The sequence below is a fragment of the Heptranchias perlo genome, chromosome 18 (genome assembly GCF_035084215.1).
Source record: "Heptranchias perlo isolate sHepPer1 chromosome 18, sHepPer1.hap1, whole genome shotgun sequence".
Taxonomy (NCBI): Eukaryota; Metazoa; Chordata; class Chondrichthyes; order Hexanchiformes; family Hexanchidae; genus Heptranchias; species Heptranchias perlo.
This window is the reverse complement of record NC_090342.1, coordinates 16,617,264-16,644,544: the sequence shown is the minus strand read 5'-3', so window position 1 is coordinate 16,644,544 and position 27,281 is coordinate 16,617,264. Positions and strand designations below refer to the sequence as shown.

The 27,281-nt window shown below is 41.5% G+C and overlaps 1 long non-coding RNA gene across 2 annotated transcripts in view; it reads right to left on the bottom strand.

Annotated features, from left to right (window-relative positions):
* Positions 1–27,018, bottom strand: part of LOC137334955 (uncharacterized) — a 46,737-nt gene extending 19,719 nt beyond the window's left edge. The window contains exons 1-2 of one of the 2 annotated variants that reach the window (XR_010966279.1): positions 26,252–27,018; positions 14,884–14,964 (exon numbers count right to left, since the gene is read on the bottom strand). This is a non-coding gene — a long non-coding RNA (uncharacterized lncRNA). The remainder of the gene's footprint in view (positions 1–14,883; positions 14,965–26,251) is intronic. The other variant, XR_010966278.1, reaches the window with a different exon arrangement.
* Positions 27,019–27,281: the final 263 nt, after the last annotated feature.

The following is a 27,281-nucleotide window of genomic DNA, read 5'->3' as shown; positions in this document are numbered from 1 at the left end:
TATGCCATGTTCTGATCATTCGCAGAGGTACAGTGCAAACAGCTGACGTGGAAAGTGCTTGATTAGGAAATATTCCAGCTGCCGTCTACATGGCACTCTGGGAAGCATGGATCAAATCTTCTCCACTGTTCTAGCATAAATATATCTGAATAAGTAGATTTTGTATATATAAAAAGCAATGGAAGGAAGTTGAATTACAAGATTTTTGTGAATGATCTGGTTTTCTCAGTGTTCTGACAGAATCCTCAGTTGTGCGTTAAATATCACCTTCACTGATGCTAAAATGAATAAATTGGTAGGGAGTACTGAATAATTTAAATTCAATATTATACATCTATGTAAGCCACATATACCTGTTCATATGACCTTGATAAGATGCTGTCACTTGATGCTGTCATCATCGAGTGATGTGTCTTTGATCATGTGCCTAAATGACAAATAAGTTAGGTGAGCTTCATAGTATTTTTCTTTCTACGTTCTAATCTTATGGCAGAGACTAACTAGCTTCCATTTTCAAAACTTCAGTTTGCAATCCTAATTTCAACTATGATGTCTGGTATCTGGATGTCATTTTAGTCAATGTTTTTTATTTTTTATTGCCTCTACAATTTCACATGGGTAAAATTTCACCTTAAAGGCATTTTGTGGAAATTTGTGAAGAACTTCAGATAAACAATGTGCAACATGTCAAATTGATGTTTAGTCTTTTCTGGTAAACTTTAATGTAAAAGAAAAGAACATCAGACTAGCTAAATTTGTACTAGCATGCTGTGTAAGAGACCGGTAGTTGCATGTTGGTTCTCACAGCTCCATAGAGCTGTATCCTGATTTTGTTCTTGACCTCTGGGAAGTGCAGAATTGAAGCAAGATGCTTCTCCACTGGGGGGATCAAAAATCAAAGAGTGAATTAGCTCAGGCCACTTTCATAGGTTGTCTAAGAATACTATTGGAAGTAGCCAGGGAATGTCGGAGTGAAGGGAAAGGTCTGGGTGGGATGCCCCAAGGATCAATATTGGAATGACTACTTTTTCTAATTTCCATCAACAAACAGGATTCAAAAACTCAAATAGTTACATTTGGAGATGTTACTAAACTCAGAGGGACAGTTGACAGCTTGGAAAATGCACAGTGAGTTGGACAAAATACGTAAGCGGGTAGAACAGTGGCAGATGAAACTTGATACGGACATTTGAAAAGTACTGCACACGGGAAGAAAAAATGGGCAACATAAGCACTCCATGAATGGAGTTGAAATAGGTACGGTTGAAATTGAAAAAGGTCATGGGGTGTTAGTCGACTTGACGCTCAACATGTCTAACCACTGCTGAGCGGTGATCAAGAAAGCCAAGGGAATACTGAACGGTATAGCCAAGAGGACAGAGTATAAGTCAGAAGAAATCATGACCAAATTGGATAGTGCTCTTGTCAGACTACACCTCGAGTACTGTCACCAAGAAACAAGGAAGATATTAAAGCACCGGAGGCAGTTCAAAGAATAGCTATAACGCTGATCCTTACCGTCAGAGGTCTGAGATAATAAGAAAGACTGGAGAAAATAGTGCTTCTCAGCCTTGAAAAGAGATGGCAGAGCGATGATCTTATAAAGATATATAAGATAATATGGTAGCATAGTGGTTATGTTACTGAATTAATAATCCAGAGGCCTGGGCTAATAAGAACATATGAATTAAGAACAGGAGTAGGCCATTCAGCCCCTCGAGCCTGGTCTGCCATTCGATAAGATCATGGCTGATCTGATTGCGACCTCAACCCTACTTTCCCGTCTACCTACTATAACCTTTGACTCCCTTGTTAATTAGGAATCTATCTAACTCAGCCTTAAAAATATTCAATGACCCTGTCTCCACCACTCTCTGGGGAAGAGAGATCCACAGACTCACGACCCTCTGAGAGAAAAAAAACTCCTCATCTCTGTCTTAAATGGGAGACCCCTTATTTTTAAACTGTGGCCCCTAGTTCTAGTCTCTCCCACAAGGGGAAATATCCTCTCAGCATCTACCCCTTCTAGTCCCCTCAGGATCTTAGATGTTTCAATAAGATCACCTCTCATTCTTCTAAACTCCAGTGTATACAGGCCCAACTTGTCCAACCTTTCTTCATAAGATAACCCCCTCATCCCAGGAATCAGTCAAGTGAACCTTCTCTGAACTGCCTCCAAAGCAACAATGTCCTTTCTTAAATAAGGAGACCAAAACTGCACACAGTATTCTAGATGTGGTCTCACCAATGCCTGTACAACTGTAGCAAAACATCTCTACTTTTATATTCCATTCCCCTTGCAATAAATGACAATATTCCATTTGCCTTCCTAATCACTTGCTGTACCTGCATACTAACTTTTTGTGATCCATGTACTAGGACACCCAGATCCCTCTGTATCTCAGAGTTCTGCAATCTCTCTCCATTTAAATAACATACTGCTTTTCTATTCCTCCTGCCAAAGTGGGCAAGTTCACATTTTCCCATATTATACTCCATCTGCCAAATTTTTGCCCACTCACTTAACCTATCTATATCCCTTTGCAGACTCCTTATGTCCTCTTCACAACTTACTTTCCTACCTACCTTTGTGTCATCAGCAAATTTAGCAACCATACATTCAATCCCTTCATCCAAGTCATTGATATAGATTGTAAATAGTTGAGCCCCAAGCACCGATCCCTGTGGCACTCCACTCGTTACATCTTGCCAACCTGAAAATGACCCATTTATGCCTATTCTCTGTTTCCTGTTAGCCAACCAATCCCTTATCCATGCTAATATATTACCCCCTACACCATGAGCTCCTATTTTATGTAGTAGCCTTTGCTGTGGCACCTTGTCAAAAGCCTTCTGGAAATCCAAGTGCACCACTTCCACAGGAGCCTCTCCATCCATGTTGCTTGTTACTTCCTCAAAGAACTCTAATAAATTAGTCAAACACGATTTTTTTTATATTCGTTCGTGGGATGTGGGCGTCGCTGGCAAGGCCAGCATTTATTGCCCATCCCTAATTGTCCTTGAGAAGGTGGTGGTGAGCCACTTTCTTGTACCGCTGCAGTCCGTGTGGTGAAGGTTCTCCCACAGTGCTGTTAGGAAGGGAGTTCCAGGATTTTGACCCAGCGACGATGAAGGAACGGCGATATATTTCCAAGCCGGGATGGTGTGTGACTTGGAGGGGAACGTGCAGGTGGTGTTGTTCCCATGTACCTGCTCCTCTTGTCCTTCTAGGTGGTAGAGGTCGTGGGTTTGGGAGGTGCTGTCGAAGAAGCCTTGGTGAGTTGCTGCAGTGCATCCTGTGGATGGTACATACTGCAGCCACAGTGCGCCGGTGGTGAAGGGAGTGAATGTTTAGGGGATGGATGGGGTGCCAATCAAGCGGGCTGCTTTGTCCTGGATGGTGTCGAGCTACTTGAACGTTGTTGGAGCTGCACTCATCCAGGCAAGTGGAGAGTATTCCATCACACTCCTGACTTGTGCATTGTAGATGGTGGAAAGGCTTTGGGGAGTCAGGAGGTGAGTCACTCGCCGCAGAATACCCAGCCTCTGACCTGCTCTTGTAGCCACAGTATTTATTTGGCTGGTCCAGTTAAGTTTCTGGTCAATGGTGACGCCCAGGATTTTGATGGTGGGGGATTCGGCGATGGTAATGCCGTTGAATGTCAAGGGGAGGTGGTTAGACTCTCTCTTGTTGGAGATGGTCATTGCCTGGCACTTGTCTGGCGCGAATGTTACTTGCCACTTATCAGCCCAAGCCTGCATGTTGTCCAGGTCTTGCTGCATGCGGGCTCGGACTGCTTCATTATTTGAGGGGTTGCGAATGGAACTGAACACTGTACAATCATCAGCGAACATCCCCATTTCTGACCTTATGATGGAGGGAAGGTCATTGATGAAGCAGCTGAAGATGGTTGGGCCTAGGACACTGCCCTGAGGAACTCCTGCAGCAATGTCCTGGGGCTGAGATGATTGGCCTCCAGCAACCACTACCATCTTCCTTTGTGCTAGGTATGACTCCAGCCACTGGAGAATTTTCCCCCTCATTCCCATTGATTTCAATTTTACGAGGGCTCCTTGCTGCCACACTTAGTCAAATGCTGCCTTGATGTCAAGGGCAGTCACTCTCACCTGACCTTTCACAAAGCCGTGTTGACTCTGCCTGATTGCATTGAGATTTTCTAAGTCAGTAGAACATGAGTTCAAATCCCACCATGACAGTTTGAGAATTGGAATTCAGTTTAAAAATGTTTTTAAAGCTGGTATCAGTAATAGTGATTATGAAGCTGTCGGATTGTTGTAAAAATCCAAGTGATTCACTAATGTCCTTTAATGACTCAGTTGTATCAACCCACTACAAAGTGTTGGAACTCGCATCAATGTGTAGCACCTTCACCACAAGTACTGCAGCACCTTCTCAGGTCAATAAATGCTGCCCTTGTCAGCGACACCACATCTTGAAAAAAAAAATACAATGGAGCCCACTTAACGGCAACCGCTCGGGACAACCTCGCAAATTGCAATAAAATGGGAATTTCTATAAAGCAGGGAGCAACAAAAATCAAAGCTATTGTGAGATAAATATTAGCCAGTACACCGGGGAGAACTCCCCTGCTCGTCTTCGAAATAGTGCCATGGGGTCTTTTAAGCCCACTTGAGAGGGCACATGGGGCCTCGGTTTAATGTCTCAACCGAAAGACGGCATCTCCGACAGTGCAGCACTCCCTCAGTACTGGAAGAGGAGGAAGATTTTCACCACAAAGATTCAATTCAACATGGCTTCTACCTGTGCAGCTTATTGGAAAATATGATGGGCCGGAACTTGCTCCAACCGGCATGGCAAGGCTCTCCGCACATCCTGCGGATAAAAAATATGAATATATTCATTGCCTTGGCCCTGCCGTCCATCTGCTTAATTTTGAAATCTTCTCCAGTAGTGTGCTCCGAGATCAGTGCAGGCCATGTGCGCATGCGAAGACTGTGAGAATGGAAGCCCCGCCCACAAGTAGGCAAGTAATACTCATTCATTTAAAGTGATATTCCCTATGTTTTATTAATTTATTGTCTGAACTACCGAGTTACTGGAATGAGGAATGTCATTATGTTATTTAACTCCCTCGAAGGAGAAGTCGTTGTCTTTGACGATGAATAAGTATGATTTGCAAGAGAATAATATGCATCTTTTAACCTTGCCAAAGAAGTATAGGTCAAAAGTAATAACTAGAATACAAAGTTAATCTCGCCTTTCACAGCTGAATGTATGTTGTGTTTTCCCCATAACTAGCAATACATAAACAAAAGTTAATATCATTCAAAGTGTAATTATAAAAATAATATGACAGTCATAACAAGGTCCTCAGACACAGTGAGTGATCAATTGTCACATGAGTACACTTCTGATTTATTAGTAAATTCTGTAAATCATAGAATTATAGAATTGTCCAGCACATATGGAGACCATTCGGTCCATCATGTTTGTGCCGGCTCTTTGAAAGAGCTATCCAATTAGTCCCACTCTCCTACTCTTTCCCCATAGCAGTGCAAATTTCTCCTTTTCAAGTATATATCCAAGTGACGTAAGTAAAATGATTGATCCTTGTATATTTTTCTTTTTTCAAATAATTTTGTGAGGGGAACTTAAGCATTTTTTTTTCAGGTGAAGAAAACTTAGACCGATGGAACAAATAATCTTTCCATTCAAAACACTAAGATTTTAGTAAATTAAAAAAATGCTCTTTATGACATTTGAAAAAAGTCTGACGAGATGAAAGATCAACAAATTCTATCAATTGGTTTGAGTACTTTTGACACTCGTTTAGCCCTTACAGACCACTGTTATGTAATACTCTACATAATTGCATGCTATCAAATCACTTCCATTTATGATTGCAACCAATATCAGCCACCTTATACTGCAGGCAGAGAATGTTGAAATTAATTCTTCTCCCTAATAGATTTAATCATGTTTTGCCCCTCTCTTTATTCATGATTATTTCATTCAGCTTCCTTACAGATCTCTCTATTAATGCATGGGCTGTGGGGTGGTGGTGTTGGGAGGGGGTGGGTGTTATTTGACGATATACTCACATCTTTACAGGCTATACTAATCATTTATAGGATATAATAATAATTCATGCATGCTATCATATAGGGCTGAAGTGCTTCATTTGCTATTTGTTCAAGTACTGAACTCTGCTTATTGCAGCTTTACAATAATTGGGTGTCTTAATTTATCATTTAAAGTAATTTAGGATGCTGAGTACCAAAATACAGAACATGCAGCATTCATTGGTTGGGCTATAACAGTATACACTTCTGTAACGTGTCTTCAAACACGTTTTAACGACAATCCAAATATAGCCCTTGTCACTTTTGATCTAAAGAAATTATTATCTTTACTAATTAAAGTTAATTTTTTCGTAATATTATTACTAATTAAAGTTAATTGGTCTGGTAAAGATTAATAACTTTGACTCTGTGTGGAAGAGTCTTCTTGACATTAGTTGTTTTATTTCTGCATCAAAATAGACTCCCTGCCCAAAAGGGTGGGAGGATCTAACATAATCGGCCAGAAATCGAGCAGAACAGCGAAGCAACGCTCACCGCAGCTCCTGCGAATTAAATTAACAAAAATTCGTACTGCGGGCTCTGTGCCATCGAATTGCTTGAATTTGAACTTTAAACAAAATGTGCACTTTGAACCCAGCCTTTGAGCAGCGTGAGTTGCCGGACGGCTGAAAACATCTATGAGGAGAAGACACGCCCACAAAATCTGTCAGGAAGAGAAGTCACATCCACAGATTCAGGCTGCATTGCTCAAGCAGGCAAGCAGACTTCATTCATTTAAAGTTAGTATTCTGGATGTCATTGTAAATAGAATTTTTTTTCAATAAAAAAGCCAAAGAAATAATTGAATTAAATTAAAGAGACAGAGGGAAAAAGTAAAAAAAAATTTTTAATTTAAAAAAAATACTTTTAATGACCAAAAGCTATTAAAATAAGGAGACTCTACATTTTTAAAAAGTTAATTTTTAGTTGTTTGGCAGTCATTAAGACTAACCATGCTGTTAAAACTTAGTTTAGACCTGGTATTTTTAAGTGTACCTATTTGATGGCATAACTAGTTACTTTCCAGCTGGGCAGATAAGCAAGTTGGTGCTTTTTCAATGATTTCACTGATTGCAGCATGCAATGGCCCTTTAATTCGAAGCTGTCATATCGCCTGCGAACCACTAGAAGCAAGTTTCGGATTTCCACGTTCTACTGTGCACGTGCAAATGCGAGAACTTGTTCCTTCAATTCACCATTAAAAACTGGGAGCACTGTTGAACTCCATTATTTCGGGAGCAATTTCTGGCCCATTATGATTAATACTCTATCGGTTTTACAGCAGCACTTTATATCTATTAAAGAAAACATTGATTTGTATAGGAATCCATCTTAAATTGTGGGAGAAGCATAGCCCAGGAGCTTGGAAGAAAAATAACTGCACAAACAGTAATGATCTAATAATTTATTTATATAGAAACATAAAAATAGGAGTAGGCCATTCAGCCCCTCGGGCCTGCTCCGCTATTCACTTAGATCCTGGCTGATCTGCACCTCAACTCCATTTACCCACCATAGCACCATATGTCTTGATACCCTTACCTAACAAAAATCTATCGATCTCAGTCTTAAAAGCTTAAATTGTCCCAGCAACCACAGCCATTTGGAGGAGAGAATTCCAGATTTCTACTACCCTTTGTGTGAAAAAGTACTTCCTGATTTCCCTTCTAAGTAGTCTAGCTCTAATTTTAAGATTATGTCCCCTCGTTCTTGATTCTCAGAGGAAATAGTTTCTCTGTATCTATCCCATCGAATCCTTTTAACATTTTAAACATCTCAATCAGATCACCCCTCATTCTTCTGTACTCAAAGTGCATCGCCCAAAGTCAAAGTTACCCCCGTTAAATGAGATTTTGCCATTGATTTTGAGGTGGAAGCACAGGGTGCATCATAGATCACCGATGATGAAGTGGTGCTAATGGCGATGAGGAGGCCACTTGATGCAGGGCAGGGGTGCAGCATGATGCATGACGCTCTTATATTGCATGAGAATACGAACCTTACTGGGCCTGCTTTCACATGGAGACTGTATCACTTGCCTCCTTGGCTTTTTATAGATGACATTTTTAGAGCCTCGGTATTTAACAATTATTAAAACTACAAGAAGGAAATGCTATGTTGAAACGACATAATAATGTTCAGAAAAATTATTTCAGGCAAACTTATTTTAATAATTGGAATGAATAATTCTAGTAAAGAAAAGATCAAAACAGGGTACGATTGTGTTTGCAAAGTAGAAAATGCTTTGCCCTTCACCTTCATTTTTATGTAGCTCAGAGTATCCACTAGATGTGCTAAATTGGGAATTGGGGTGGATATCGCTTACATGAAAATTTCATGTTACATATATATGATAAAACTTTGCCCTGTACTTTTACAAGGTGAAAATGTACCCTCAGGGATTGACTCACTTCTACCAAAATTATGAAAAATGCATCAGATCACTCAGGGTGTACTGCCTTTCTGATGGCATTAAAGGATTAATGAAAGAGATTAGTATAGCTTTGCAAATTAATGCACTTTTTAAAAAAATTCTCAGCTTCAACTTGTATAAAAACTTGTTTGAAATATTTCATCATAACCTCCTTTCTCACTCAACTAAACAAGATCAGAAATCCTTCTACAAGGTTTTACAACAAAGTATAATATTGTAAACTTACTATATTTCAGCATCATTTCCCTCCTGGAGTCCTTGTTAGAACATAAGAACATAAGAAATCGGAGCAGGAGTAGGCCAATCGGCCCCTCGAGCCCGCTCCGCCATTCAATAAGATCATGGCTGATCTGATCCCAACCACAAATCTAAAGAACACAAGAAGTCGGAGCAGGACCCGGCCACATAGCCCCTGGGCCCTCTCCGCCACCCACAGGGCATTGACCGATCCGAACTCAGCTTCATGTCCAATTTCCTGCCCGCTCCCCATAACCCCTAATTCCCTTTACTTCTAGGAAACTGTCTATTTCTGTTTTAAATTTATCTAATGATGTAGCTTCCACAGCTTCCTGGGGCAGCAAATTCCACAGACCTACCACCCTCTGAGTGAAGAAGTTTCTCCTCATCTCAGTTTTGAAAGAGCAGCCCCTTATTCTAAGATTATGCCCCCGAGTTCTAGTTTCACCCATCTTTGGGAACATCCTTACTGCATCCACCCGATCAAGACCCTTCACAATCTTATATGTTTCAATAAGATCGCCTCTCATTCTTCTGAACTCCAATGAGTAGAGTCCCAATCTACTCAACCTCTCCTCATATGTCCGCCCCCTCATCCCCGGGATTAACCGAGTGAACCTTCTTTGTACTGCCTCGAGAGCAAGTATGTCTTTTCTTAAGTATGGAGACCAAAACTGTATGCAGTATTCCAGGTGCGGTCTCACCAATACCTTATATAACTGCAGCAATACCTCCTTGTTTTTATATTCTATCCCCCGAGCAATAAAAGCCAACATTCCGTTGGCTTTCTTGATCACCTGCTGCACCTGCATACCAACTTTTTGATTTTCTTGCACTAGGACCCCCAGATCCCTTTGTACTGCAGTACTTTCCAGTCTCTCGCCATTAAGAAAATAACTTGCTCTCTGATTTTTCCTGCCAAAGTGCATAACCTCACATTTTCCAATATTATATTGCATCTGCCAAATCTCCGCCCACTCACCCAGCCTGTCTATATCCCCTTGCAGGTTTTTTATGTCCTCCTCACTCTCTACTTTCCCTCCCATCTTTGTATCATCTGCAAATTTTGATATGTTGCACTCGGTCCCCTCCTCCAAATCGTTAATATAGATTGTAAAGAGTTGGGGACCCAGCACCGACCCCTGTGGAACACCACTGGTTACTGGTTGCCAGTCCGAAAATGAACCATTTATCCCAACTCTCTGCTTCCTGTTTGATAACCAATCCTCCACCCATGCCAGAATATTACCCCCAATCCCGTGATTTTTTATCTTAAGTAATAATCTTTTATGTGGCACCTTGTCGAATGCTTTCTGGAAGTCTAAATACACTACGTCCACTGGTTCCCCTTTATCCACCCTATACGTTATATCCTCGAAGAACTCAAGCAAATTTGTCAGACATGACTTCCCCTTCATAAAGCCATGCTGACTTTGTCCTATTAAATTATGCTTATCTAAATGTTCCGTTACTGTCTCCTTAATAATAGACTCCAAAATTTTACCCACCACAGATGTTAAGCTAACTGGCCTATAATTTCCAGCCTTCTGCCTACTACCCTTTTTAAATAACGGTGTTACATTAGCAGTTTTCCAATCTGCCGGGACCTCTCCTGAGTCCAGGGAATTTTGGAAAACTATCACCAAAGCATCCACAATCCCTACTGCCACTTCCCTCAAGACCCTAGGATGGAAGCCATCAGGTCCAGGGGATTTATCCGCCTTGAGTCCCATTATTTTACTGAGTACCATCTCTTGAGTGATTTTAATCGTATTTAGCTCCTCCCCCCCGAGAGTCCCCTGTTTGTCCAGTGTTGGGATATTCTTAGTGTCCTCTACTGTAAAGACTGAAACAAAATATTTGTTCAGCATTTTTGCCATCTCCATGTTTCCCACCATTAATTTCCTGGTCTCATCCTCTAAGGGACCTATGTTTGCCTTAGCCACCCTTTTTCTTTTTATATAACTATAGAAACTCTTGCTATCTGTTTTTATATTTTTTGCTAATTTCTTTTCATAATCTAACTTCCTTTTCTTAATCAATCCTTTAGTTACTTTTTGCTGTCTTTTGAAGAATTCCCAATCTTCTATCTTCCCACTAAGTTTGGCTACCTTATATGTCCTTGTTTTTAGTCGGATACTATCCTTGATTTCTTTACTTAGCCACGGGTGGCTGTCATTTCTTTTACACCCTTTTTTCCTCAGTGGAATATATTTATTTTGAAAGTTGTAAAATAACTCCCTAAATGAACACCACTGCTCATGTACCGTCTTACCCTTTAATCTATTTTCCCAGTCCACTTTAATCAATTCCGCTCTCATACCATCATAGTCTCCTTTATTCAAGCTCAGTACGCTTGTTTGAGAATCAACCTTCTCACCCTCTAATTGGATATGGAATTCAACCATGTCGTGGTCGCTCGTTCCAAGGGGATCCTTAACTAGGACATTATTAATTAATCCTGACTCATTACACAGGACCAGGTCCAAGGTTGCCTGCCCCCTTGTAGGATCAGTTACATACTGCTCAAGAAATCCATCCCTGATGCACTCAATGAACTCGTCCTCAAGGCTGCTCTGCCCAATTTGATTTGTCCAGTTAATATGATAATTAAAATCCCCCATAATTATGGCTGTTCCCTTATTACATGCCCCGACTATCTCCTGATTAATACTTCTTCCAGCAGAGTTGCAACTATTAGGAGGCCTATATACTACGCCCACTAATGTTTTTTTTCCCTTATTATTCCTTATCTCCACCCAAACTGTTTCATTATCTTGATGCTTTGTCCCAATATCATTTCTCTGTATTACAGTGATTCCTTCCTTTATTAACATAGCCACCCCACCTCCCCTTCCTTCCTGCCTGTCCTTCCTGATTGTTAAATACCCTGGCATATTTAATTCCCAGTCGTTGTCACCCTGCAGCCATGTTTCTGTAATGGCCACAAGATCATACCCATACGTAGTTATTTGTGCCGTTAACTCGTCCATTTTATTACGAATGCTACGTGCATTCAGATAAAGAACTTTCAAATCTGTTTTGTGACGCTTAGTTCCTGCTTTTTCCTTTTTTAACACTTTACCTATTACTCCATACCTTCTGTCCCTTCCTGTTACGCTTTCCTCTCTCTCCCTGCTCAGGTTCCCAACCCCCTGCCACTTTAGTTTAAACCCTCCCCAACAGCACTAGCAAACACTCCTCCTAGGACAGCGGTCCCGGCCCTGCCCAGGTGCAGACCGTCCGGTTTGTACTGGTCCCACCTCCCCCAGAACCGTTTCCAGTGTCCCAGGAATTTGAATCCCTCCCCCTTGCACCATTCCTCTAGCCACGTATTCATTTGAAATATCCTCCTATTTCTACTCTGACTAGCACGTGGCACTGGCAGCAATCCTGAGATTACTACCTTTGAGGTCCTATTTTTTAATTTACCTCCTAACTCCCTATATTCTGCTTTTAGGACCTCATCCCCTTTTTTACCTATATCGTTGGTGCCTATGTGCACCACGACAGCTGGCTGTTCGCCCTCCCCCTCCAAAATGTTCTGTAGCCGCTCCGAGACGTCCTTTATCCTTGCACCAGGGAGGCAACACACCATCCTGGAGTCTCGGTTGCGGCCGCAGAAACGCCTGTCTATTCCCCTTACAATTGAGTCCCCTATCACTATAGCTCTGCCACTCTTTTTCCTCCCAGCCTGTGCAGCAGAGCTACCCGTGGTGCCAGGAAGTTGGCTGCTGCTGCCTTCCCCTGATAAGTCATCCCCCCCAACAGCATCCAAAGTGGCATATCTGTTTGAGAGGGGGATGGACACAGGGGACCCCTGCACTACCTGCCTGCATTTCTTACTCTTCCTGGTGGTCACCCATTCACTTCCTGCCTGTATACCCTTTACCTGCGGTGTGACCAACTCGCTAAACGTGCTATCCACGAGTTTCTCTGCATCGCGGATGCTCCACAGTGAGTCCACCCGCAGCTCCAGCTCCGAGATACGATCGGTCAGTAGCTGCAGGTGGACACACTTCCCGCACACATGGTCAGCATTTCTTAGCTGGTACAGTTGCTTGTAAAATAATTGGTGCTATTTTATTGATTGCATTTCTTTCTTGCCATAAATTTACTAAATGTTAGCCATTAAAGCCCTCCAGGTACAGTTCTGTACATGGCACTGTATAAGCACTTATCTGTCATGTCAAGAACCATCCCATCTAAATCAATATATTTAAATTCAATTTTATAGGGATGTTTGAACAGAGGAGTTGGAACAGTATCCTTTTGCCTCTCGAACCTGGGCTCAAGTACAGACTAGACTGATGTCTCCTTTCTCTCTGTATGAATTCAAAGTCAAACAAGCTTGGGTAATTTAAATCTAGCTTCCAGTAGATGCAAATCCACAGCAAAAAAGCTACTTAGAATTTTCCATTAAAATTTGATTTAGAACAGTCACGAGAGGAATGAAAATAGCACATTGGTGTAATAAGCAGTTGGTGTTTGAGCTTAGGGTCAGGCACTCTGTTGAGTTAGCTTACAAGGGTCTTCATGCTAGAGTGCACTTATTTGCTATACCACCAGCAACTGAGCAACTGAGCACCAGTGCAGGTAGGGTTGCCAACCCTCCAGGATTGGCCTGGAGTCTCCAGGAAATGAAGATTAATCTCCAGGCGCAACCCTGGAGAAAATCATAGGGGCATTAAAAAAGATTGTGTTTTTTTCATTTTCTTTGAACACTAATTAGTGTATTAGTTATAAAAATATTGGCGATGGGAAAAAAGGCTGTTTGACTGCCAATTGGGTAATGAAGAACCTTTTCACTTTCCAATTGGCGGTGGAAGGTGTTGTGCCACGAGGATGGACGTGTTGGGCAACCAATGGCCGGAGCGTAGGGGTGGGTCACATGATGAAACCTCCAGAAATATACTCAATCAGAGTTGGCAACCCTAAGTGCAAGTGGGAAGTCCCAGTTATACTGCCCACTGTTATGCTAAGAGCATTTGGCTATATCGATAGAGAGAAGCAGTGGTTGTGGTGTTAGATATTTCTATGGATTGGGCAGGTTGCAGAGCTCCATACCTGTGTCCTCAAACACAGGCCTCTTCTGGTGAGTTTTCTACTGATTGAAAAGAGCTGACAGGGCAGGTCAGATCTTCTCAATTGGTAGTATACAGAATAATGGCAAAGGAGGCCACCTCTGTTTTAAAACAATTTTTTCTTATTCAAAAAGTGAAAGGTTGGCTTAGCACCTTTCACAATTAGATAGAAGAATACCTCTTGGAAGTGGTCTCATCTTCCTTGGTATGAGCAAATATTGACATTGTACTGCACTTTTAGCATTGACACAACAAAAAACTAACCTCAACGAGTGCTAAAATGTAGAACATCCACAGAATGGCACTACATTTAACCCATGTTAGATATGACTTGAACACATTTGATTTGATACTAACACGGGTTCTAAAAAGTGAGAAAAATTCTTTGTTTCCCAGCAGTGAGAATACATGAACATAATAAAAATTACTTAAACCATTTTCTAGATTAAGATAATTGAAACTGCAGTACATTTTGCTGTTCAATGGACTTTTCACTGAAAGCAGGCATTTTCTCATTTCACTTAGATTTGGTTGAAGATTTTAGAAACATGTTAGTCTTCTTAAAAATCAATATAAAATAAATGAGGTTTACACCTAACAGGAATTTATCCAATTGAATTTCTGCCATCCCGGTAACATGTTTTTCCACTTGACTTAAGTCATTTATTTGTTATTTGTGTAAAACAAGGATTGGGCAAACTGGAACTGTGATGCCTGAAGTCAAAGTTCGCAGCATTCTAAAATAAGGAACATTTCATAGCTGATGTGTCAAGATGTGTAAAGAAACATGAAAGATTATTGTTTTATTATGATTTTCCTGCATCTGATTTTTTTATCAGAGTTACAAAAACAGGAGCAATATTGACCACAATTATTGTGTACATTGTTTCAGTAAATCAGGAAAACTACACTTTCATAAATAATAATGGTGCTTCTAGCATTCTTATTTTTGAAATGTGCACAGGTTTCTGCAACATTATACAGATATCAAGTGTAATACCTCTAAACATGTTGATCCCCTACCTCCCTTCCAGTTCCATGTCCAGTCTACGAAGCAGTATCACAAAGACTACAGATGAAGTTATTCTGTTTCCCAACAGCACCCTGAGCACATTAGAGGGGTGGAGAGGAAAGATGAGTATGAGGATTCAAAAATATTTTTAAAATAATCTTTTGGCATAGCATCAGTGAACCTCATAAATTATTCTACTTTTTCATGCTTGAAGATTAATTTTAAAAGAAACATGCTATAGTATGATTTGGATTATGTTAACTTTTGAAGAGTTTACACTGACAGGCTCTTCAACAAGAATAGTGTTTGCTACCATCAAATTTTTGTTAGTTTAGAACTCTATAAATATGATTAAATATTACACAGACATATTACAGGTACTTTGGATGACATTTGAGCAAATGTATTTCTGCCTCCTTAAGCAAACAACTTCTGATACCTCCTCGAGGGAATGACGTGGTCTACAAACTCTGGTAGAAGTTTTTTTTTAATGATTTGTTCTTTGGGTTTGGGGATGCTGACAACACCACAATTGTTGCCCATTCTTAGTTGCACTGAAAAAGTGATGGTGGGCCTTGTCGTTGAACAACAATGATTTGCATTTATATAGCGCCTTTAACGTAGGCAAACATTATTTTTATGGTGGGAGCCCAGAAATTACAGATTTATTCAATTTGTTTATTATAACTTAACCATGCTGGGGTTTGAACTCACAGAGCTTGATATTAGCAAGGCAGCGGGTTTGCAGCGGGGGGTTGACTGGGCGCGTGGGTAACGCGCCCAGTGAAATCGGGGTGCTCCGCACCGAATCGCAGGCTAATTGGAGCCACCTAACTGTGCTTCCGGGTTTCCCGCTGCTAAGCTGCGTAGCGGGCGGACTGCATAGGCTGTCAGCTTGAGGAGCCCTATTTAAAGGGGCAGTCCTCCACTGACTGATGCTGCAGGAAATAGGAAAAATTGCAGCATGGAGCAGCCCAGGAGGAAGGCTGCTCCCAGCTTTAATGATGCCTCACTCCAGGTATTATTGCATGGGGTGAGGAGGAGGGGGAGGACAGAGATCTTCCCTCCGGCGGGCGGGAGGAAGTGGCCTGCCTCAGCCACCAAGAAGGCCTGGCTCGAGGTGGCAGAGGAGGTCACCTGCACCACCAACATATCACCCACCTGCATACAGTGCAGGAGGCGCTTCAATGACCTAAGTAGGTCAGCCGAAGTGAGTACACTTACTCATTCCCCTACACTCCATCTGCCACATCACCACCCCCACCCCACATCTCCTTCTGCACTGCCAACACTACTCTATCACATCACTCCTCACACCCACTCAAAGCTCATCCTCATCTTACCTGCACTTACTCACCTCGCCAGTACTCATCCCGCCACTACCACTCAACCCAATCATCATACAATCTCATGGCTCTATCTCATACTCACCCTCTCGTGCATCTCTTTCACAGTCAGCCTCACTCAACCTGCCACTACCTGTGCTGCAGCCACAGGGCATGCATCACATATGTGCAGTAGGAAGCGTAAGGCAAACATGTCATGAGCCTGAAGGGGATGGACAAGGGTGTTTGAGGGTTTGTCATGGTTGTTACTTATATTGAATTTCTGACCAACTCACATTACATATATTGGCACCACTCCTGCCACGTCTTTGCGAATCTTGTCTGGTTTGTGCAATAATGCCCTTTCCTGAGGATCACTATGAAGACCCACAACTGATGCCACTCATTGTGTCACTGCAGAGTGGGTGTAGGTGTATTTGCAGGGCTATTTTGTGCAGATGACTGAGAGACGTCGGCGATGTCCCCGGTGGCACCCTGGAATGATGTGGAGGAGAAGTTGTTGAGGGCAGTAGTGGCTTTGACAGCGACAGGTAAGAAGATGGTGCTCGGGCCAGCCGTGAGCAGCTCGGCATGAAGGAGGCTGCAGATATCCACGACTTCATGTCGAGTGACTCTGAGCCTCTGTGTGCACTGCTGCTCAGAGAGGTCCAGGAAGCTGAGCCTCGGTCTGTAGGCCCTGTGGTGAGGGTAGTGCCCTCTGCGACGCATCTCTCTCTGCCATTGCCCTCCATCCTGCTGTGCAGGTGGATGTGTCACAGCACTGTGTTGTGGAGCTCCACATGTCAGAGGTGGACAACGTGGCCGGCGAGGCTGGTGATGCTGTTCGTCCTCCGAGGAGGTCATGACTGCAGCTATGGTGGCCCCCATCCGGAAGATGTACATTTGAGGGGGTCCGCAAGGTAGGTACATGTGTCTGGACACTGGGGTAAGTGTGCAAGTTTGTGAATTTTATTGTTAGGAGGAGGGTGGTGGAGGCCAAACTTTGTCCAAAGTGACAGAGTGGCCTCCTGCAATGAGTGAGGGTCTCCCCCCCACACCTGTCAAATGGACCTTTGGAGCTGCCACAGGCTGATGGCTGCATCACGTCCATTTGAACTGGGAGTGTTTCCCCCAATACGGGAAATAGTCCCAGTTGTTTGCAAAATCCCACCCCTCCTAAAATATCATGTTAATCAAGTCTCTAAACGACCTGAAATACCTAAATAAATACTTAAGTGGCACCCCGCCGGCTTTAATTGCCTGCGGGAGTCCCACATGCGGGGGCTGCACACGCATGTCAGCGCATCATTGGGGAACCCGGAAGTGGGCGGGTTGGAGCCGGGCTCCACAATCTCTCGGCTCCTTGTCTAGTGCAATAACCACCATGCTATTGAACCTTTTGCAATTCAGACTTTCTGGGACAGTAGATTTTTGCCCTCATCATCCTGTCGTTTGCAGACATCCATCACAGGCATATCTTCTGGCAGCACCTACTTCCACCGGAATTTAGCATGAATTTTACAAACTGCATAACTCTAAATTCTGACTTCCCATGCCAGAATTACCCCATTTTGCACTCCAAAAATTGCAGTGTCTGCCTCTCAAGTTTTAAATCATGTGGTGTAAGCACTGATTTTGGTGTCTTTTCTGTAAGTCTGACACCAGGCTAAATTTATGCCACACCTATCTATTTATTTCTATAAATACAGTAGCTCTCTTAGAATACAAACTTCTCCTATAAGTCTTATCTTGATGAAACTAGGAAGGAAAGCTCATTATGCTATTATATATAATATACAAATAATGCTTACGAATTTGATCAGATTTGCAAAAGAAAATTAAATAAATTCAAGGAGACCTTTTGCTTTAACTCAAAAGCTGCAAATCAGTATTTCCAACAGGAACTATTCATTTTAATGCCCGACACAATGACACATTTTTATAATATTGCTCATCTTAATTGGGGTTAAGTGTCCCTAACAAAAACTTTACAATGCTTTTCACCCCACAGCAATGAAACTGCTCCCAAGAATTAGTTTCTTGAAGGTCTCATTATAGAATCATAGAATCATAGAATCATAGAAGTTACAACATGGAAACAGGCCCTTCGGCCCAACATGTCCATGTCGCCCAGTTTATACCACTAAGCTAGTCCCAATTGCCTGCACTTGGCCCATATCCCTCGATACCCATCTTCCCCATGTAACTGTCCAGATGCTTTTTAAAAGACAAAATTGTACCCGCCTCGACTACTGCCTCTGGCAGCTCGTTCCAGACACTCACCACCCTTTGAGTGAAAAAATTGCCCCTCTGGATCCTTTTGTATCTCTCCCCTCTCACCTTAAATCTGTGCCCCCTCGTTATAGACTCCCCTACCTTTGGGAAAAGATTTTGACTATCGACCTTATCTATGCCCCTCATTATTTTATAGACTTCTATAAGATCACCCCTTAACCTCCTACTCTCCAGGGAAAAAAGTCCCAGTCTGTCTAACCTCTCCCTGTAAGTCAAACCATCAAGTCCCGGTAGCATCCTAGTAAATCTTTTCTGCACTCTTTCTAGTTTAATAATATCCTTTCTATAATAGGGTGACCAGAACTGTACACAGTACTCCAAGTGTGGCCTCACCAATGCCCTGTACAACTTCAACAAGACATCCCAACTCCTGCATTCAATGTTCTGACCAATGAAACCAAGCATGCCGAATGCCTTCTTCACCACCCTATCCACCTGTGACTCCACTTTCAAGGAGCTATGAACCTGTACTCCTAGATCTCTTTGTTCTATAACTCTCCCCAACGCCCTACCATTAACGGAGTAGGTCCTGGCCCGATTCGATCTACCAAAATGCATCACCTCACATTTATCTAAATTAAACTCCATCTGCCATTCATCGGCCCACTGGCCCAATTTATCAAGATCCCGTTGCAATCCTAGATAACCTTCTTCACTGTCCACAATGCCACCAATCTTGGTGTCATCTGCAAACTTACTAACCATGCCTCCTAAATTCTCATCCAAATCATTAATATAAATAACAAATAACAGCGGACCCAGCACCGATCCCTGAGGCACACCGCTGGACACAGGCATCCAGTTTGAAAAACAACCCTCGACAACCACCCTCTGTCTTCTGTCGTCAAGCCAATTTTGTATCCAATTGGCTACCTCACCTTGGAACTGAGAAAATTAATGTACTTTCATTTGCTAATGACTTTGATACTGCCAGTAAGTCTGTTTGAATGACTGCAATGTGCAGTGGCACTGTGCCGGTTCCATGCTTTACTTGGGGAGTTGTTCAACATACGTTTACCCATTTCGTCATTGGGTCTGTGAATTTTGTGTTGTGATCTCCCAGGCTCAATCTACCCTGGAAGCATGGCAGTTGCCATATTGGATTGGGCGCCTTTTAGTCGTTCAGGATAGCTATCTGAAAGCAGCGGGGGCCTTGTGAATATATCGGAAGAATGGGGAAGCAATCTGGAGGGAGGGGGAGAGCGAATGCCAGAGGGGCGAAGGGATGGGGTGGCTGGGGGCGATTGGGAGAGGGGGAAAGTGATTGGTACCAGACTGACTGCGTTCAGGGCAGCCCAATTTTTCAAAGGGGGCCTCAAACAGGCATGGGGTGCCCTATTTGCATAGGCAAAAGTCCTAATGCCTGTTCCAGGCATAACCCTGGATTCCTCTTTTACTGCCTTTATCAATATGGCCGGTGGAGCACTGTGGGTGCGTAATGAGCGCAGGCGTCCGGTTCGCCATATTGGATGTTTGGGTGCCAGTTTTGCTCCTGATAAACGGACACGGCATCATCAAATTTCTAGGCCATTAATTCTTAAACCTGCCCATTAATCCTTGGTGGCAACAGTCTGGAAGGAAGCTCTAGCAGCACTAATTAAAGGGATCTTTAGCTGCATTCAGATAAGTCTCTGGTTAATCATTTTAGACTGCTGGTGGGCTGTTAGGCATTTTATTGGCTGCTCTAACTGAGTTAAAATATTTTGGACAGTGACTCTTTGGAGCTGCAGAACAATTTATGTGCCGAGGCTTCTGTAAAAACATATACTCTGCCAACATGAGTGTACTGTTCGATCTGCCTTTGGGGCTGGAGGACGAGGAGAAGAAAGAGCAGCAAGTCAGTTTTCAGAGCATTGCAGTAGCTGGGTGATGAGGGCAACAAGGTAGCTAGGAGATGAGGGCGACAAAGGGAGGGGGGCGGTGAGCTCAGGAGGTCTTACTCCATGCATATCTACAGGAACAGAACATCTTACCTGCACTTAATTGAGGATCAGTGCATCTGGCAGCTCCGCTTTACCAGGAAGGCTGGCCAGAGCTATGCCCCTGTTGCAGCGCTAACTGCAGCCCAGGACCAGGTCACACACTTCATTGCCTGTGGCTCTGAAGCCAATTGTGGCCCTCAATCTCTACACCTCAGGGTCATTCAAGGCTGCAACATGTGACATTGGCAACGTCAGTCAATTTGCAATGCATTACTGTATCAAGCAGGTGACGGATGCACTCCTCGCTAATCACAATCAGTTTCTTCATGGAGGAAGCGAACCAAGAATAAAGGGCTCCAGGATTCACCAGAAAAACAGGCTTCCCACAGGTACAGGACATCATCGATTGTACCCACATAACCTCGCACGCGACATGTGAAGACACCAAACTATTCAGAAACAGGAAGGTCTTCCTCTCACTCAATGTGCAGCTGGTGCACCAGTTTCCTGGCAGTTGTCATGAAGCATTTATCCTGCAACAATACTCAATCCCACCCACGCCCCCAACCCCCTCCCCCCACCCCTCTGTTCCACTAGACCACCAGTTGTCAGTTCAGCTGCTTGGGGATAAGAGGTATCCCGTGAGCATGTGGCTCATGACACCTGTCAGGAACCCGACCAGACACTGAGGAGCAATACAATCAGAACCACGCCTCTACCAGAGCTCTGAATGAGCAACTGATTGGCCTTCTCAAACAGAGCTTCTGGCTGGATAGGTCTGGAGGGGTCCTTTCTGGCACTAGTTGAATTTCTCCCTCATTGTATCCAAGTTTTTTTTGTTGATTTATTTTAAGTTTTTTAATGGTTGTTATCATTTTTGCTGTTTCTAAGGTAGATTTATTTCCAATGAATGCAGAATAAAATTTTATCACAAAATTGTTGAATGCAATTTGAGTTATAAAGAGGGAAATTGATTTACATTGCATTAACATGTTGAAGCACAGAGATAACTCAATTTAACAAAGATGTCAAAGTCAAATTGCTTTAGTACCTGAGTTTCAGTTAAATATTCATTAACATGCAGATAAATTAAATAAAATTAATGTCCACTTTATTTTAAATAAAATTATCTTCTGCAAGTGAATACAATAAAAGATTAAACTGTTTAATAATTTATGTTGTAATGTGTCTTGCCACCCAGTGCACTATTACTGATGACTAATAATACGATCATTTATAACATTTGAAAACATGGAACAAGATAAAGTCATTCGGCACATCACACCTGTAAATTCCCAACACCGTGTACAATCTATTCTATCATTGATCTAATCCAACCAGTTTAATTGGCTGAAGAAACATTCCTCACAAAACCCTAATCCCAACTGCACACCAAGCAAACCTGCAGAATACCTGACACGTTAGACATCTTACAATGCAAAGCCAGCATTATGTACTTCTTTCTGTTACGTGAGTAACATTACTGACTTAAATGGTATGATGCAAACTGCAAATATGGAAATGTAAACTGTTTCTAGTCGGTGAAATTGTCTACACAATATATATTCTATACAGCACCATCCTTGTTGAAAGATAGTCAACCCCAATATCTATTAGCAGTACAACGAATGAAACATATTTCTTGGCATGAATAGGCAGGATCATATCTTGAACGTTATGACACAACTGTTGTCTCCAACTGTTTTGCTTAATATCATATTAAAGCAGTTTCGGTTGCATTTGAAATAAGAAAAAAAAGTCTGATGTATTTTGCATCTAATTATAATCAGTGCTGGTCAAAACATCCTTGTCTAAAAATTACATGAAGCAAGTACCCGTCAGCTAAACAGCAGTCAGTAATGCTAATCAAAATGAAGCTGTTATCACATTGCAACATTCAATAGATATCCTTTCCTGAAGTGCATTGGAATGTCAGAAACTACAAATGCCTTCATGACAGTTTTTTTAAGCTGCCTTATACTAGAAATGAATATTCTGCTATGTACAACCCTATTTAAGTTGCAAAATATGAGTTGATTTTAACCCAACCTGCCCTGCAGAAACCAGGCTGGTGGGCAGTTAAAAATGAACGGATTTACTAAAATAATTAAAACCAACATCACTAATATAGATTTTCTGGTCATTTATCTCATTGTTGTTTGTAGGACTTTGCTGTGCGCAAATTGGCTGCCATGTTTCCCTACATTACAAAGGTGACTACATTTCAAAAGTACTTCATTGGCTGTAATGCACTTTGGGACGTCCTGAGGTCAATAAACGTACTATATAAATACAACTTCTTTCTTTCTAAAATGTCAATATAAATGATATCATTTTTGAGCTGCTTTTTAAGCTCTAGTCTGCATTTGCCATTCTGTAGTCTGTGCTTGTTTATTGAAGTAATTTATTGATTTATGTTTCAGAAAACATTGTTTTTGCTCAATAAAATTTATATACCAATTCACAAAGTGTTTTCTGGAGAAAGTAGGTTGCTACTTTGTCAATATAAAAGTTCAGACTAAGTGCTTGGGAAAACTAATTGTACTAAAAAGTTGAATGAAGCATTTGATGGAACACAGGCTTGATTTGTGTTATGCAGTCTGTCCTCATTTAAAGTGCTGTTATAGAAACGGGATACTGTTTCAGCAACATAGGAACCATGCAATTTTATTCCTTTATTCACCATGGTACTCACTATGGTCCAATTAAGTGACTGGAGTCAGAGTGATTTACCAATTTCAGCCATAAGCATCAAGAAAACAAAAGCGTAAGACCTTGTAAGAAAAGGGGATGGAAGGAGAGAAAGAGAGAAAGGTGGGATGGGGATGGGTAGGGGGGAGCAAATAAAAAAGAAAGAGGGAGAGAAGAACAGTGAAAATCGAAAGAGAAGTAGGACAAAAAGAAAGAGTTGGAGGCAAGCAAGAGAGAAAAAAAAAAGAAAATTAAGGCAAGAATATAGAGAGAAAAAAATTAGGGAGAGAGTAGACAGAGAGAGATGAAGTGAGAAAATAGAGGTTAGAGATGTGGAAAAACAAACATCAGGAAAGAGGTTGACAGATACAACTGGCTGAAAATTGTAGAAGAGTGAGAAAATGGCAGAGAATGAGAAAGAACCCAGACAGAGAAAGAAAGGAAATTAACGATGGAGACAATGCAAGAAATGGTTGGAAATCACTAAAAGGAAGTGGCAAAGTATGTGCAAGGGGTTAAGTAGAATGAACAAAACATTATTATAGACAGCTAGGATTTCTCACACAGGGAGCTCCCCATTTCAGCCACACAAAGGGGAGGTGTTGAGCAGAGATGAGATGCTTCTTTATAATGAGGTGGGAAATCAGTGAACAAGTTACCATGGAACTCTCACACACCTGCAAGCAGCTGGCTGAAGAGTTTCATAGACAGAGACCTATGAGCAGGGCCTGCTTTCTCAGAAATAAATGGCATGTGGTGATGGGTATAGGAAAGCTAGAGAAAGGAATTAAATAAATTAATATTAGGAAGGAACGGAATGTCTTAAAAAAAATAATTATTCATTTCCAACCAGAAATGTTGGCATTTTTCATTACTTTAATATAATCTCTATTCTCACCTCTGTTGTTATGGATTTTGGCCCATTTTGTGTTCCCCTCCCTTTTCTTCTCCCGTCTCAAAGTGTCCCTTCTATAACTCACAGCATCCAATGTGCTCTTTAAATATATTCAAATGGTGGAAAGTAAATTGTATATGCCCAGTATGAAATCTTCAAAAGTGCTAAAAACTGGTTTCATCTAAATTACTGCATGTTTTCAGCATGGAAAACAATATAGTTTCTTTTCATTATTACAAATATCCACTGGTCTAGTTTAAATAAAACCTTTAATCAACAGGTAAGGGAACTTAAGGGCAAATTTTGTGAGTCCTCACCACCATCAGCATGTAAGAGAACATTACAGGGTGTTGCCTGCAATTTTTCATCCATTTAAATGAATGAATAGCAGCCAATGCACCTGTAGTTTTCTGATACACACTGATAGCAGGCGAGAACTTGGAAAAACTACACTTTAGTATTCACATGCAGTCAAAATGCACTCTTGGAGATTTAATTTACCCTGAGATTAGAGCTAACCCATGTAAAAATTCCAAGTTAAGAGACAGTAGGGCCGATTTTTGTTTCAGGCAGATAATGGGCGAGCGGATAGACCAAATCCTGGCTTTTTCTGGGGGCTTTAGTCTGGGATGGAACCATTGGGCACCCCCAAACATGATCCTCCGTGTCAGAGGGGGTGGGGGGCAAACGGTGGGGAATTCCTAAGCTGGGAGTTCCTGCTTCCCCAATCTTAGTGAGACCCAGCGTAAAGTTGGAGGCCAGTATGCCCACTGAGATTAGGCATACCAACCTCCACAAATGCGCAAGTGGCCTGACCCGGAGGAGTCATTGCCGGGGAAGCAGCTAAGAACCCAAAGAACAGTCAGGTGTTTTTTTTAAATGATTATTGGTTCCTTTAGAAAGGGGGTTGAAAAAGTGCAAAAATTAATTTATCATGGGTGGGGGAGACCACATCCCCTCTGAAGGCAACAGGCTCTGTGTGATCTAGAGGGCACTTGAGATGTATAATTGCTAGGATGGTAGCCCATACAATTTTAGGGTCATAATGTTTGCATTTTTATGTCACTCTTTTCTGATTCTCTCTTTTTCAAAATTATTTACATGTCTGCCCTCGCACTTCCCCCCTCCTCCAAACTTGCTTTTTCTCGTTTCCATTGGCCAAATGCCCTTACAGTTCGTGCGCAGTTGATATGATCCTGGGCCATCACTCTGAACAGGGCATAGAGTGGAGCACAGGATTAACTCTCTCTGATTTTACCTCCTCCGTGGTGAGGAATTACCTTGCCCGTGCTTTACGCTGATGATCCACGTCAATGCACTTCCACTGTCCCCTTCAAATGACTGCAAAATGACCATAACTCTTATAGTAAAATACAAATGACTCTTCCAATGTAATCATGGAGAAACTGCTTCTAAATACAGAGCAATATTAATCTGAATGGTGCTGTGGTGACAGTGAAATGATTTCTTTTACATCTATTGTAAATAATTACTTTAAAGTTTCTTCTTATATACGCAAACAGACAAAACTGAAGGTACTAGAACTTTTTATGTCTCTTGCACTCAAACAACTGTTCGGTCTAACGCACACAGAGCCTCCCCCTAGGCCTGCCCTGCACAACTGCTGGATTGTTCTAGAAGCTGATTTGTCATACGTTTAAAACAATTGTAATGTAATCACTTAACCAGAATGTTCCTCCTTTAATTTGAATTTCAACATTCCCTACTGGTCAGACAGAGATGAACTACATATTACATTCATAATTTTGTTCAAGTACATACTGTGGCACATTATTTATCAGTATTCACATGTTCTTAAGAGTTATAAAGGAGCACTTCAAAATCTTTGGTACTCTCCAGGCTCTTTGTTTTTGCAGTAACAAGTAACATATTGCAAATATAAATTCTCCTAACAAATTGAATTTTAACCCCCTTAACCATTGCCACAGAATGGACTAGTTTCACATTAACAGAATTACACAATTATGCTTTCATCATATAATTTATTCTGAGTAGCATTTGTTTCCACTTATCAATGTGTTGAGTAGGAAGTACTAGAAATTAATACCTTTTTTGGTTGAATTTCTAACAATGATAATCTAAGTAATGAAAAGGTGCACTAAACAACCCGAAGAATCTTGGAGCTACATGAAAGATTTAATTTTGTTTGCTGTTTCAAGCTGACACATTTAATACCTTAAGCATTCAAGTTGACTATTTTTAGAATCAATACAATAATTATTTTCATTACCATAAATCCATGGCATGTAATTATTTGGGGGATGATCATCATTTTTCTATTATCCTGATTTATACGTACATGAAAGTCGATTTTCAAAGGCCTAGGATCCGTCCAGTAATTGGTATTGCTTCTAAAGCAGATTTTTGGCTTCTTAAAACTGTATCTACATTTCACAGTTTGCTGCACAACTCAAACGTCATAGCACGGTTTCCATGGAGATGATTTGTGTCCAGCATAATAGTAGCCCGTTTTTCAGCTCTAGAGAATGTCTGTCAGGCTGATGGTTGCAGCACACACTAACCTTGAGAATCGAAATTGTAAACCATCAATAGTAATTCTCTTCCAGCAAGCCATAATTTTTTATTAGCTCTAAAAGCTGAATATTTAAGCTTCTATTTTCCCCTGTTGTATTGGGGAAAATGTTCATTTATCCAAGAACAAGTGCAAAACTTAATTTGTCCCCAGAATAGTATTGTTGTCTCCTTGCTCAGAGCTGTTTGAATCGAAAGTTTCTAACTAGTTTTGCACTTGTGACCACAATTTGATTGGGGAGAAGTGGAGGATGGGATTACCGCCTTTAATATTCTAGTAGAATAAAATAAATTGATTCATCATTGTTTATCAATTCTAATGTTGTGACCTGAAAGATTTATATCATGATTAGGACTGATCACAACATTTTACATTTGGTACCTTTAGTTGAAATGATCCCCCTTCACTTACTGGTGCTGACCTATATATATAATTTCTCAATCAAAACACAACCCTAGTGGAAGGCTATATGGAACAGATTATGTTAGATCTTGATTAATTAGCCTGTGATTCAGACAGAGATACAGGTCATAGTTGCCATTTATACCCAAGGCAAATTATAGATGTTGACTGTCTACGTACTGCTATAACCCTGTGGTTTTCAAACTTTTCTGTGTGGAAGATCCCCTGATAGTAGTGATACACTCCTGCTCTATCCTCCCACTCCATCCTTCCGCTCCATCTCCCTCTCCCGCCCCCCAACATAAACACTGTTACACTCACAGGA